Genomic DNA, 15,121 nt, shown 5'->3' with positions numbered 1-15,121 from the left:
AGACACGCGTCATTTGCCTCTCTCCCAAAGAGCATCGCCCCGATACGCAGTCTGTAATGCAGTTTTTTTTCTAAATTAAAGTATCATGCAATCACTTGCTGACGTAGGGTTTCATGCGGACTACGTGAACGAGGTCAGGATGGTGCTGGCGGCGCCTTGTACTATACGAACAGTCGGGAACAACTTCGTGAGTGACATCGCTCAGTCGTCGCACAACTAGGTACATCCAAAGTATCTTCTGAAAAGTTTTTCAGAAAGTCCTCGTTTTCGTATGGGCGTCCAAACCCATACTTTGTCGCCACTTTGGTAGACGACTGTTCTGCGGTGAGCATTGTAGCGGCCTGCATCGTAGTCTTGCTGCTGGCTGATCCGTAAACGTGCAAGTTGCCTAGCTTCTTCTGCGCGTTCCGTAAACGTGTCGGCGTCCGGGACGATGTCGTCGCCTTCGTGCGGTAACATTGCATCTAACATGGTTCGTACTTCCCGTCCATGAACGAGGCTGAAAGGTGTCATGCGGGTCGTTTCTTGCTTGGCCGTGTTGTATGCAAACGTTATGTAAGGCAAGATTGTATCCCAGTTTTTGTGTTCGACGTCAACGTACATCGAAAGCATGTCTTCAATGGTTTTGTTTAGACGCTCTGTCAGCCCGTTTGTTTGTGGGTGGTATGCGGTAGTCTTACGATGCGTTGTTCCACTCAGCATCCAAACATGGTCCAAAAGAGCTGCTGTAAATGCGGTTCCTCTGTCTGTGATTACGACGGTTTGTGCACCATGCCTCAGTACAATATTCTCGATAAAAAATCTTGCCACCTCCGCTGCTGTACCTCTCTGGATAGCCTTTGTCTCGGCATAACGGGTCAAATAATCCGTCGCGACGATAACCCATCGGTTGCCTGCGGTAGAAGTAGGGAGTGGGCCCAAAATGTCCATGCCGATTTGGTGGAATGGAGTCATTGGGATCTGTACGGGTTGCAGGAGGCCAGCTGGTTTAGTTGGCGGTGACTTGCGTCGCTGGCAGTCGAGACAGGTACGGACGTGGTGCTTCACGGCTGTGGTTAGTCTTGGCCAGTAATACCTTTGCTGTACCCTGGCCAACGTTCTTGTGTAACCCAAGTGGCCAGAGGTAACCTCGTTGTGGCATGCTTTCAGTACTTCGGTGCGAAGGGCTGCTGGGATGACGAGCAGATAGGCAGATCCCGTCGACGAAAAATTTCTTTTATAGAGTACTCCGCCACGTAAACAAAATGATGACAACGCTCTTGCGAAAACTCTTGGCGCCTTCCGAGATCTGCCATCCAAGTAGGTAATTAGGCCAAGCAACTCATCGTCGTCTCGTTGTTGCTGCGCAATGGTGGTCGTCTCGAGGACACCGAGAAATGATGTTTCCTCCTCCTCGGGTAGGGTTGCCGACTCAATGGGTGAACGGGACAAACAGTCGGCGTCCATATGTCGCTTCCCTGACTTATGTACGACTGTCATGTCGAATTCCTGCAGCCTGAGACTCCAACGCGCTAATCGGCCGGTAGGGTCTTTAATATTAGTTAACCAACACAGTGAGTGGTGGTCGCTAACTACTTTGAAGGGGCGGCCATATAAATACGGACGAAATTTTGTAACCGCCAATACCACGGCGAGACACTCCTTCTCAGTCGTGGAGTAATTAGCCTCAGCACGTGTTAACGTTCTGCTTGCGTAAGCGATTACCCATTCTGCGCCATCTTGCTGCTGCACAAGCACAGCTCCCAGACCGACATTGCTAGCATCTGTGTGAAGCACCGTAGGGGCTCTCTCGCTGAAGTGGGCAAGGACTGGGGGTGTTTGTAGTCGCTGGCGAAGATCGTTAAAAGCAGCTTCCTCTTCGTTATTCCACTCAAAGGTGAGGTCTTCTCTTGTTAGGCGAGTTAGTGGTGATGCTATGCGTGCGAAGTGCGCGATAAATCGTCGATAACACGCGCAGAGGCCGAGAAAGCGTCTGACAGCCTTTTTATCGGTAGGCATAGGGAACTGTTCTACGGCTGCGATTTTTTCAGGATCGGGACGAATACCAGCATGACTGACGACATGACCGAGAAATCGCAGCTCTTCGTAGCAAAAGTGGCACTTCTCAGGCTTCAACGTCAGGCCCGCGGACTGTATGGCTCGTAAGACCACCTCAAGTCTTTCAAGGTGCTCGTCAAACGTCGCGGAAAACACTATGACGCCGTCCAGATATACTAGGCATGTTTTCCACTTCAACCCAGAAAGCACGGTATCCATGAGTCTTTGAAAGGTAGCAGGTGCTGAGCACAAACCGAATGGCAAGACCTTAAATTGATATAACCCATCTGGTGTCACAAAAGCGGTCTTCTCGCGGTCTCTCGGGTCCACCTCGATTTGCCAATATCCACTCCGCAAGTCCATTGAAGAGAAGTATCGAGCATGTCGAAGTCTGTCGAGAGAGTCGTCTATACGCGGTAGTGGATATACGTCTTTCTTGGTCACCTAATTTAGCTTCCGGTAATCCACACAGAAGCGCAGGCTGCCGTCCTTTTTCTTAACGAGGACTACAGGCGACGCCCAGGGGCTCTGTGAAGGCTGAATGACGTCATCTTCAAGCATTCTGTCTACCTGCTGTTGTATCGCTTCACGTTCTTTTGGAGCCACGCGATAAGGGTTCTGGTGAATAGGTCTCGCCGTTTCCTCGGTAATTATTCGATGCCTGGTTAGAGGCGTGCGGCCAACTCTTGATGTTGTCGAAAAGCAGTCTTGAAATTTGGCCAGTAACTCAAGGAGTCTGCGTCGGTCGTCTTTTGGCAAAGTAATGCTAACATCCAGAACAGGCGCTGAATCAAGATTTAGCGACTCGTCGACTACCGCCAAGCAGCCTTCGGCATCTATGACATCGTCGAAGTAAGCGACAGCCATGCCTTTAGGAAGATGCCGGCGCTCAGCACTAAACTTGGTCAGCAGCAAGTCCGTGCGTCCAGCAGCAACTCTGACGATACCTCGTGCGACAGAAATACCGTGGGTGAAGAGCAGCGAGCTTATTCGGTCCGCAACTCCTTCGGCGTCAAACTGAGCAGCGGCGGCCACAGAAACAAGCGTGCATGAACTCGGAGGGAGAACCACATCGTCATCAGTAAGACGCAGTTGGTTTGGTCGCGCCTTTGGGGAATCGGGTAAGCCCGAACTGTTGCAAAACGTAACCAAGCTCTCTGGTATGTTGATGACGGCACCATATTCCCGTAAAAAGTCCATGCCGAGAATTACGTCTCTGCAGCATGCGGCGATAACGACGAACGACGCCGTGAAAGGAGAACCTCCGATGTCAATTCTTGCGGTACATCTTCCCGAGGGCATCAATAACTGGCCTCCTGCTGTTCTTATATGAGGGCCCGTCCACGGCGTCTTCACTTTTCTGAGGCTGTCGGCGAGGTCCTGACTGATAATGGAGAAGTCGGCACCAGTGTCGACTAAAGCTGTCACTTTCTGGCCGTCGAGAAGAACACTAAGGTCAGCAGTCACAATTTCATCGTTTTCACGGCTTATCGGCTGTATGGCGTCGTGCTGTGGGGGCTTCTTGTCGTTATCTTTATGGCCTGCAACCTTGCCCCCGGAGGTCGCCGCTCTCAGTTTCCCCGGCGCGGGCTAGGTGACCTTCTTGTATTAAGGTTCGCATAGGTGCGGTGGTGCGACAAAGGCGAACGCGCGGGGGACGGAGAGCGGGACTGACGTCTCGGACCAGGAGGCTGAGCAGGCATTGCCTTTTCTGCAATGGTAGAGCCGTCCTCAAAGTGATAACGGGCTCCATAGAAAGAGGTGTCGTCACGGCGCGGAGTGTATTCGTCGTTGGCACGTCGATTGTCAAACCAATGTCGTTGAGGACGGAATGAATCACCTCGATGCCAGCAATGACGGGCAATATGTCCTGCACCTCCGCAGTGAATGCATAGTGGACGCCTGCCTACGGTGCGCCATGCATCTGTTTTCCGGGTCGGTGGACGCGTCGATGCCCATGGGGTGGCTGTGGATGGCTGGTTGTGGGGCTGTAGCGTAGGTGTTTGATGCAGTGTCTGCTCTTGCGGCGGGTACGAAGGGGCCATCGGCACCTGGTGGTACAGCGTCGGCATAGCGGGTGGTGGACGTCGGAGAGCGGAAGCGTAGCTCATAGGACGCTGCTGAGCATCAGGACTAGCCTTAGACAACGCTTGGTGGATTTCATCGCGTACGACTTCAGCGATCGATGCGATGAGATTTTCAGCAACAGGATTCCGCAACTTCTGCAGTTCCTCGCGAACTATCTCCCTAATCAAGTCTCGCAAGCAGCTCTGACTCTCAGACGTCATGGTGGTAGCATTGATTGGGACATTGCAGGACATGCGGTCATATTGCCTGCAGCGTTGATGAAGGGCCCGCTCGATAGCCGTAGCCTCCTTAATGAAGTCAACCACGGTAGTCGGAGGGTTGCGCAGTAGCCCGGCAAAAAGCTGCTCCTTGACACCGCGCATGAGGTAACTCAACTTTTTATGTGCGGGTTAGCTCGTTGAAAGAGACGAGTCATGTCCTCGGCAAACATTGCAACGGTTTCGTTGGGTTTTTGAACCCGTAGCTCCAATAACTGCTGCGCGCGGTCCCTTCTATCGATATTGGCGAAGGTATCGACGAACTTCTCTCGAAAGTCGGGCCAAGCTGACAGATTGCCTTCTCTATTCTCATACCAAGTACTAGCACCGTCGTCAAGGTAGAAATAGGCAGGCCAAAGCTTTTCCTGTTCCGACCAATGATTTACCTTGGCAACACGCTCATAGTGGTCAAGCCAGTCGTGAACGTCTTCATGGGCACCGCCACTAAAGCGATCGGGAACGAGGGGTTGAAAGAGGGTCACCTGTGATGGGTGCGTCGGAAAGCTGCCTTGGGGCACCTGTTGTGAGCTTGCGTTGGCCATTGGTTGAGCTGTGCGGTGCCTAGCAGGTTCCGGCGAGTGAGTAAGCTCTGGCGCGAGGCCTCGCAACCGTCGACTGGAGCGATGCACCGGTGTTTCTACAGGTGACAGTGCGTTTGGACTCGATGAGCGGCTCCCAGCGGGCGTGTGGAGCATCAGACAGGGTTGCGGCCCAGCACCTCCACCAGTGTCGCGGTACAACGCGAATAAAACACAGATACACCTTGGGATGACGAAAGGCCTTTACTGCCGACTTTACTGAGGCTACCTCTAGAGATACAGCAAAACAAGTGATCGCTGGATCACCACTTATCGCCCCTAGAGCAATGGCCTCACAAAGCGGCTAAATAAAACCATCACCTGCATGTTGGCCATGCATGTCAAAGTCAAGCATAGGATGGTGATCACAGCATTAGGTACGGGGCCTAGGCATACGAAAGTCCCGTACAGGAAATGACGCAGAGGATTCCATACAAGTTTGTGTGCGAAAGGAGCAAGGCAACGACGCTTAATACAATGTTACCCGACATGACTTATGACGTAATAATTGACGTCAACGCCTACCTACAGCACGCCAAAGCAGCCCGAGAACTTACTCATCTGCATCTACGCCAGGAAAAGTGTGCCAGCCATCGCTACCGTGTTCGGTGTCAACAAGTAGAAGACAAACCCGACAACCGTGGACGAATCTCAACACGAAGCTACCGATTTGGACTCTCTGAAAATTTGCCTTTGTGGTACTTCTAACCATAGGGAACAATTCCACGTGTCTTGACTCTCTTGATGACGAAGTTCCCCGGACGGCATCCCGAGCTCAAAGGTGCCATGCACAGCCTGAAGTCTTCCGTGTCGTGCGTCCGAAGCCGTTTTACGCATAGTAGCTAACCCGAGCACAGTGTTTCTTGCTTCTTTCTTCTACTGATGAATCATTATACTTTCTTGCTTTGCGAGTGTACCTCCAACTTCTGTTAACGCATTGAGACGTTGCCGTTTCAGACGGCCAAAGTCACAAGCTCATTTTTATAGGTTCACGTTATCATCTCATTGCCTGGAGTGTGTGTGTGTGTGTGTGTGTGTGTGTGTGTGTGTGTGTGTGTGTGTGTGGTGTGTGTGTGTGGGGGTGGGTGGGTGGATGTGTGTCTGTGTAGGTGTGTGTGTAGCTTGAGTGTGTATGTGTGTGTGTTTTATGCGGTTTTGGCTTGAGCTTGCAAGCACAAACTTACTATATTCTCGAACAACTGCTACCACCAGTGGTAACGATCAAATTTGCGATGCCACTTGCATAGTTGGTGACGCGCCGCACCGCAGTTGAGGTTATCAATAGCCGACGCTTTGCTCACTGATATCAGTGTGGTCAGCGTGAATTTATAGTCTGAAAGTTCTACCGAATACACCTTGTGGAAGGTTCAACAAATCTGTGGAAGGTTCAACGAAGCTACCGAGTGGGTACCCAGTTGGACGCTTGCGTTAAAACCACGTTGTGGTGGTAGCTGTAACTTGTGGCTTGAGGGTGCATTGACACAAGCTATCGGTACATAAACAAAAACATCAAAAGAGTGTGAAAGGACCTCCGTTCCTTACAAACATTACCTAGTTAGCACGTTCACCATAAATACGAGTAAACAGCTGCCTCACAATGAAAGAAAGGTGCAATTTTTTTAACCAAGCCACAAGGCTGGCGTCGTTGATAGCGAATTTTTCCACAACGTTACAACTTTTGTTGGTTTATTTTCAGCACAGCGAATAAAGCATTGTTATCTGTACGATTGAAATGCGAGCAGTATGTGATTGTTGGGAAGAGCCTTCACAGCGCGTGGCAGGGCTTGGCATAGCGCTGAGGCCTGTCAACCTATTTTGAAGCGTACCATTTTATCAAGGATAGCCGACGTCGACCTCATGTATTGTACTTCTATTTTATGTGAAAGATTGACCGGTCTTTATTTTTCAATAAATGTTACCTCGCTGCTGTAGTCACTGACCTATTTGACCTAAAGACTTACTACGCGAATAAAATCTGAAAATATATGCATTTCGAGCACTCTGAAGGGATCATAAATAGTGTTAGTTGCTTCAACAAACAGCTACATTCCCATTATCTGGCGCTTTTTTGAAGAACATCCCGACATGTGATCATTATTAACACGATGCGCTACGTGTAAACGTGTTGACAATGTCTCTTTCTATGCCTGCCGGCACCTATTCAATTTCAAACCATTGCAGCAAGGTAGTTTTGCGTTGGCGACTGCATGCCTAAAAAACCACCTCAGCACGACTCTAACAATAGCAGACATATGGCAGGATGTAACACATTTTCAAGCCCAACACTTTTTTTGTTTGCTCAATGCAAAAAGCGCCGCACATTTCAAGCATTTGTTATCATAAGAAAGGACGCATGAGTAGATAGAGTATCTACCCAAACATGGATCACATTTTCGGAGAACCTAATCAGTGCTTTCCTTGATGTATTACCATTTCAAAAAAAAATAAACAAGGGTGATCAGAGTATTCAAACCACCCTTCTGGATTCCTTCGTTAAAAGCAGATAAATGTCTTGCAAACTACGCATACTGAAGCAATAAGCGCGCGAAACGCCCCACGCAACGCTACGTTGTTAAACTGCACAGCCGGGAAAAAAACTACAAACAGCACGCACCACTACGATCGATCTGTTGGCTTAGAATTGATGGTGCTCTCGAGGAAGCTGACAATCATATAACTTTCATCACAATGTAATACAACGAAGTAATGTTGTTAACAGAAGCGCAGGCATGCGCGAGTAGCTGCCATGCAGCTGTGAATGTCGTACACGAAGCTGTTTCATCTCTGTCTGCAAGTACACAGCGTGAAAACTGACTTGTTCCGGCGGGACACAAAAGCGTTCTCTAGTGAGTGAAGATGCTCTCAGTTCTCGCATATATTACCAAAGGTGACCGTAAGTGCGTTTCTAGGCGAAAGCAGCATCCGAAGAAACAGAACGTTCTGCTACTTCGCGTGGGCAGCGAGGAAACCTAATAAAAATTATTGTCCCACAAATCTTTTTCAGCATTTGTATTCCCTCGATTTAATCAACGCAGTACACAAAAATCTGTCAGCATCGCCACCTCCCCCAGCTGCTTCCCGTTGCAACGCACGCTTTGTTTGGGCACATGTGGAGTGCAGATAGCCTTCAAAATGGCGGAAACGCGCACAGCGCCCGCTAGATGGCAGCGGATTTTGCATAAGGTCTCCCACAAGTTTATTCTTGATTCTGCCTACTGCGGCCTTCGTCAGCGTCAAGAAGCCAGGACAACCTATAAACCATCTGTCTTTGAAGACGTTCTGTATTCACCCCCTTAAGCCATCAATTCCTAAAACTGGGCGCAAAGGTGTGACGCATATGCTTTTTCTTTTGTTTGGAAGGTTCTTGTGCACTGACGCAGAGTCTAGCAATCGTCTGGTTGCCTTAGATGAATGTTTCCCTCGCTATATGAAATGACAATTAGTTATCATTTATAGAATATACGGTTGCCTACATTTTAATGCTGTTCCAATATTCACGTACTTCTTTTTTTTTGCGTGCATAATGTTTCCAAGCTTAACTTCTTCAGATTACACGAATCAATATTAAAAATATTTTGGTAAATGATTTTAGTTCCAAGGTTACCATAATTTTACCCATATATACGTTGATGATGTTGGTGAACAGTGGCTCTCCTGTTGTTGACGAGTTCTTAAACCGAAAGCACAAACGATAAGCCTAAATACCAACAGAACTACGTGCGCAAAAGACAAAGTTAATTGATTGATTGATATGTGGGTTATAACATACCGAAACCACCAAAAGAACAAAAGAGAAATTCAAGTTCACCGTCGTATATCATCGGGTTTTGTCCAGGGCCGTGTTATTTTAGACGAACGCGCACTTTTGCAATAGCCCATCATAACCTGTATAATTTGGCATGAGCATATTTCTAGTCAATATATACATACGAGATTTCTAGAGCTCAATTAAGTGTGGCATTAAAAAACTTGGGGCTAAATTTTTAAACCAGGTGCCTGAAAACTTTACTATATTCACTCTTTTTCAGTTTGTGACCGACAACGAAACCGCAATCAGTGCCAGTATCCAACAGGTATGGATGAATGAAGGGAAGAACTTTTTTAGTCCTGAAGAACGTAACTAGCGCACCGTTGGCTTCTCCCTCGTTGGGACGCACACGCTATGTCCTAGTTTTTTACCTAATACTAGTACGGTAATTTTATTTTCTTCGAGCATTGACATAACTTGTCAAGTAACATGGTTGTTTATATCCGGCACTAAATTTGGGCGCACTAATATATTGGTTAAACCTCCGCTTCTGGTGCTGGTTGCAAAATATTTTACTTGGCACAAAGTACATCGACAGTCTTTACTGCACATTCAGTCCATTAGGTAAGAATGCCATGATAACTTATTTTGTTTAGTCAGAACATTCAAATAAATATACCTATTAAAATATACACTAATGTGTAGACCAAAGCTATTCAATCATCAAACGCCGCATCGCTAACTATAATGACGCATCTCGATCGTAACCATAGAATTAAGGTGTGTTGTGGACAAAAGATTGTACTGTATTGGAATGGTACGAATAGACTTCATTTTGATGTATTTGGCTTCGATGTTATCCAGCTGCGTCACTTTCTGATGTGTGCTCAGTGCATTCATGTAGAGTATATCATTTGCCAAGATGTTTCTCTTAGCGTTAAGTCATGCCTCTTTGATCTCATTTGGCGTGATATTCTCAAGATACACAGATAGCGCTTGCCTATGCGTACAGCGGAGGAGTGAGGTCATGGCTGAGGGGCAGAGGTCATCGCTGAGGGGCATTCAGTGGAGTGAGGCCATCCCTTAGGTGCAGTTGTGATGGTGGCCACGCTTCACCCCGAAGTAAGTTCCTGCTGTTTATTGGCCATCAACTGACACGTTCTTCAGCCTGTACTAGCTGACGAGGATAAACAATACGTAAGCCAACAGTGAAGAAAAGGAACCTTATCATCCCCGTTGTCGTTGACCACCTGTCTACAACAAATAAATTTGTTCACAAAATACTGCAAACCATACTCTCCTTCAGTTTTGGCCCATGGATTATGTTTCGTGATTTCCACGCCCACAATAAGCCGTGGACGAGCCTGAAGATCTGCACAAAAGGCAGAAGTGTGGTAACGCTTCCTTGAGACAATAAGCTGTTCTTGTAAAATGCTGGCAGTCCCACGTTTTTACGTGGCCCTTGATACAGCAGCTGCCTTGACTTGGCCTTTATCTCTTGAACTCTAATGAGATGTGCCAGATGGTCTGTGGATATAAAAAACATAAGAACAACCACAATGCCACCTATGAGAAGGTAAGAGGATTATCACCTAGCGATGTACGCGGCACTATTCAAGTAGTGAACTGGACTAAGTTTCAATTTCTTACAAAAGAACGATGTGAAGACAACTCATTTCACTTCATAGAGGTGATGAAGTTCACCATGCCACCATGGTGTGCACCCTCCCATGCTATTCAAAAGCATCACATTTTGTATACAGTTTGGACGACTTCAGGCTGTCTGACAATGTGCCGAACGATGGTGCAGCTGCGTGAAAGCAATCGACCCTTTACGAATCACAAGAAGACTACAGCAGAATATGCAACGCCATATTAAGAAGTTAGAGTCACAACGATGCGCTGCCTTTTGCGCGTTGTTAGATCGCTCAGGTATTTTTTATACGTAGGCAGGAGAGTAAAAGGGCTCCCGACACGTCGCGTCCAGTGGTCTTCTTTGGGCCTCTAGCCTTATTTCAATAGTGATCGGGGGTCGACGTGAAGCAAGAGTTCTGTGGAAAAGTACTGGTCAGCTCACAGTTCAAAACAGCTCTCGGTCGTCACGTGGCGGTCCGCAATTACGCGATCGCCATAACTACCTATGCTTCTCAATTCATAACCTTAAAGAACCACTGGCTTTGTGTAGACAAACATGAGCACTGAAGCCTCATAGAACTTCTAAGAGATCAATGTGTCACAAAGGTTTCCGTGAGATAGCTGCCGTCCTCTAGATATGCAATGAATCGTCATGAGAGGGCAACACCCATTTATGTGGAAGACCTGTCATCTGGTTCTGTTACTAAAGCCTGGAAAGTCACCAAGGATGCTCACGTCGTACAAGCAGACTGCTCTGGCTAGTTGCATGGCCATAGTACTGGAGTGGGTGATAATAGGACACTATAAGGGTACCTGGAGCAACACATCATCTACCCAGACACCATGACGGAATACGCCGTGGTTGATCGTTAATTGATAGCATTGTCAACCAGACCGCCTACACAGAACAAAAGAAGGGCCGTCAGCTGCTCTGTGACTCTCTATTCCTCAATGCTAAAGGGGCGTATAACAACGTAACGCATGAAGCATCGTCGTCGCTCTAAAAAATGGCAGGAACGGCCAGTCACATGTTTTAGGGGCAGCGCAGTTATCTCTCCGAACGGCCCTTTTATTGCGACAGCAGTTATATGGACACTCTCGGCTGGATTTTGCAGCCGGCGTTGACGTTGACGTCGGCGTTGGCATCACCGTCACCTACCGTATATGCATACGGATCTATTTGTATGAAAACTGAAGAACAAAAAATAAGCCATAAAAAGACGCTGACGCGCGGAATCGAAGGTGAGACTTTTACAACGTGAATACAGGGCTTTATGCACTTAGCCATTGAGGAGCACGTCGATTTATATCGACCACTTACCGATAGTGACGAGCATCTCAGGAAGGGGGGAGGGGAACCATCGTGTTTGCAGTATTACCAGCAAGATAGCTTAATGAGCGCGCGTCACCGCATTGTCACGACGCGACGGTGCGCTTTCATCTCCCACGCGTACTTTGCCCATCGGAGAGGAGGAGGTCGGTGCTCACTCGCCTGCATTTACTGGTGGTGAGGAGAATGGTACGTTCTGGCTGGACTTCAAGATTTCCCGGAACGGTTCTGTTGTATTTAGCGGGCACGCAAAGATCACCGCGATTGTTGCAAAGTCTCCGTTTGCACGAAAAGCGCGCTTTTCAGACACAGCGAAGTAACACAAGGGACGCTTATATTGAGTTCATGTGTACATGTGAGTACGTTTAGTGCGTGATTTGTGTGCCAGAAACGTGGGGCACGTTTTGATCAGCTTATCATTCTGCGCGTCACCCTCCAATTTGTTTCTATTGAGTTCATTGCTTCGCCTTTGCAGAAAAGCTGTGACTTTTTTGTGAGAACCGAGGGCGGCGACAGTTCGCTACATCACAGCCCCCTTGTTCTTCTGTAGGTGGCTTTTTTTAACCCTGTAGTATTCAATTAGGTGCTAATCACTCACCATGAACATCTGCCAAGTACTGTAAGATTGTCTATGTACGCACAGACGACACCTCCATGTGGACGGCTGCATTGACACACCTACAGCTGCGAGTGTGAATTGAAAGAGCCTACACTCAAGCTGCTTGCTATATACGCCCGTAAAGAATTTTTGAAAATTTCCCCTTAGAAATGTGTGCTTGGGGAATTTACGTGCAAAGCAATGGAGAGCTAAAGCGTCAGGGTAATTGGCAAAAGGATACCTTACGTCCAATAGTACAAGTGGCTAGAAGTTATATTTGACACTGACCTCTCAAGAAGCTTTAATGTATACTACATAAAATAGCAGTTGACAGTAATCTCACAATTGTTGAAGTTCTTCGCTGGAAGGAGTTGAAGAATGTCCACAGCCGCTATGTCTGAACTATACAGAGTCGTTTTCCTTGGATCACTTCGGTAAAACCTGCCTACGTTAACCAATGCAACTAAAATAACTCCTCGCATAATTCAAAATGTTCAGACTCAACCACTCCGTATTTCTGCTAGGGGACGACGTTGCTAATAACCTAGCCAATGGAGACCGCTCATGACACCGCTGCAGAGCAGATATTCGTTGCTCCTGGCCATATACAGCTTTGGCTCTAAAAACAAAATAAAACATATGTCCTTGATGTGGTATTTCCTTATCGTTGTTATATTTTCATAGGCTACAATTCTATATAGCTCTACAACGGGCAGGGCTGAACATATGCAGGCGATATTAACGCACTGTAAGATTTTGCGTACCAAAACTGATCGCATAAGGCACTTATTGTGGCTATTTTGACTGCTGGCACAGAATTCTAATCAAATACTCGCTGAGAAACATGTATTTTTTTGCATTGAGCTATGAAAGCGAAAGTGCACACCGCAAATACCTCTCACAAGGGAGCACAACTAACAAGTAGAGCACAGAGGTGTGAGGAGTGAAATATATGTGAAGTGAAAAGACTGCGGGAAATAAAAGAAAAAGAGGGACCCATCATACGTATGTAAAGTTAAGTCACCGCACATCATGCGCCACTGAAAATAAAGCCATTGAGAAGGCCGGAGGGGCGCTCTAGAAAAGTGGGAGCACGTGAAGCTTTTGCCTGAGCACGTAGCCCAGGCAGAAGAAAAATAGAGTCCTGATGACCTCGCGGGTCAGAGTCCAGTTGTCATCGGTGAGGTCTCAACTGGCTGACTGAATTCCTAGCACAATGAGCTCATGTGCGGAAATAGCTGAGGAACATAATCCTAGCACCCGAGAGTCAGCCGGCAGCATCGCGAGCATTGCATCAACCACTGCAGCGAGTGCGGCTATCACTGCGTTCGTTTGTTCGACAGCTGGGCCAGGGAATTTGAAGGATGGGGTGGGGCAGGCAATCTGCATGTCATTGAGATGCACCGGTATTACGAAATGATCCAGCGTAATTTTTTCTGCTCATTTTACACCTAGAACGAACACGGCTGCAGGTGCCTTCTATGTAATCTCAAGATGAAAGTTTTAAACAGCTGTTATGTTTCGAAAAATTGAGGCATAGCCTGCCACGCGTAGTAAAAAATTGCGTTCGTGGGTGCAGCCAGATCAGAATAACGCAAAGCAATTAGGGAGCAACATGCAGTCCTTAGTCGTCAAACAGTAGTTCACTTCAAACATCTCTGGGGGAATACGGGAATGGGCACTACGTATGATCTATTGATCGGTACACTTGAGCATGCGCTTCATTTGCATAAACACAATGTTTGTGGTTAAACGTCAGTATTGACATTACGTCGAGGCATGTTCTATTCTGCATGTGCTATGGCCAGGTATGCCTTTCAGTTGACAGGAATTAATAAATTTCCTTCAATTATCTGATCCAGCGTTGCCTAAGAGGCATCACCAAAAATCCGTCTCAGCAACTTTTGACTCTTTGATTCACAATACACGAATTCCAACAATGCACTTCATCAGACGTGATTTTTTACAATTATTCGTAATAATAAATGTGTCATCCACAAATAATTGTGATTGTTTTACTTACTTATCGTGATACTGTTTTCATATTTGCAGCCTGCTACTGCGACCACCGTCTATATTTTGGAAGGAGGTTTTCATATCTATATTACTACAACAGACGTACAAATAGGTGTCAAAGAAATGGAGAATTCTTCAACTGCAACGCATTCAACTCACGACAGCTATGCGAGAATACATGTTTAGTGGAAGACGCAGCACGGTAGACAGGCCTTCATTTGTTTGCTGCTGAAATGTATGTAGTAATAAAATGATTGACAGAAAACAGTTCAACAATTATTTCATTAACAGCATTTCACCAAACGCATCTATCTTTTAGTGGAAGAGGATAAATATTGTGATAGCTCTTTCTTCATGGCTGCTTATTACTAACGCTGTGAAAACAAGCACCGGTTCACGCTCAAGTGGTACGAATATGTAGATATCATTCACTTTATGGAAATAGCATGCACAAAGATTCAAATATCATACAAATATCAAAAACAGTACATAAGAAGCTTGAATGTGTCCAGGGTTTGTTTTTATTTATTTCTGTGTATGTTTCAGTTACGTAAGTCATGTAGCTTATTAATAAAATTTACGCAAGTGCCATATCAGGTTCACAGTTTATAGGGCAAGTCACCACCTCTTTGAGTATCACACTGGTGGCCCAGTAGCTCATAAAACTGTATAAATTTTATGTCATCTGTTGCGGCACAGTAAATAAGCAGCGAGGTGCATTTTGCTACGGGCAAAAAAGAACAGCTGGCTCTCCCATAATCGATGTTAAAATGGCTACCAGGAAAAAAGATTTCTTGGAGGCAACACAAGCCGCAATCTGCTGCGTGTGCGCCG

General features: G+C 46.8%; 1 long non-coding RNA gene across 1 annotated transcript in view; it reads left to right on the top strand.

The window, feature by feature from the left end:
- LOC142765468 (uncharacterized) overlaps positions 1-14,552 on the top strand; it is a 51,263-nt gene extending 36,711 nt beyond the window's left edge. The window contains exons 3-4 of the long non-coding RNA XR_012884270.1: positions 8,989-9,033; positions 14,324-14,552. This is a non-coding gene — a long non-coding RNA (uncharacterized LOC142765468). The remainder of the gene's footprint in view (positions 1-8,988; positions 9,034-14,323) is intronic.
- Positions 14,553-15,121: the final 569 nt, after the last annotated feature.

The sequence above is a fragment of the Rhipicephalus microplus genome, chromosome 6, assembly GCF_043290135.1.
Source record: "Rhipicephalus microplus isolate Deutch F79 chromosome 6, USDA_Rmic, whole genome shotgun sequence".
Taxonomy (NCBI): Eukaryota; Metazoa; Arthropoda; class Arachnida; order Ixodida; family Ixodidae; genus Rhipicephalus; species Rhipicephalus microplus.
The sequence above is the reverse complement of the archived record's forward strand: the minus strand, read 5'-3'. Positions and strand labels throughout refer to the sequence as shown.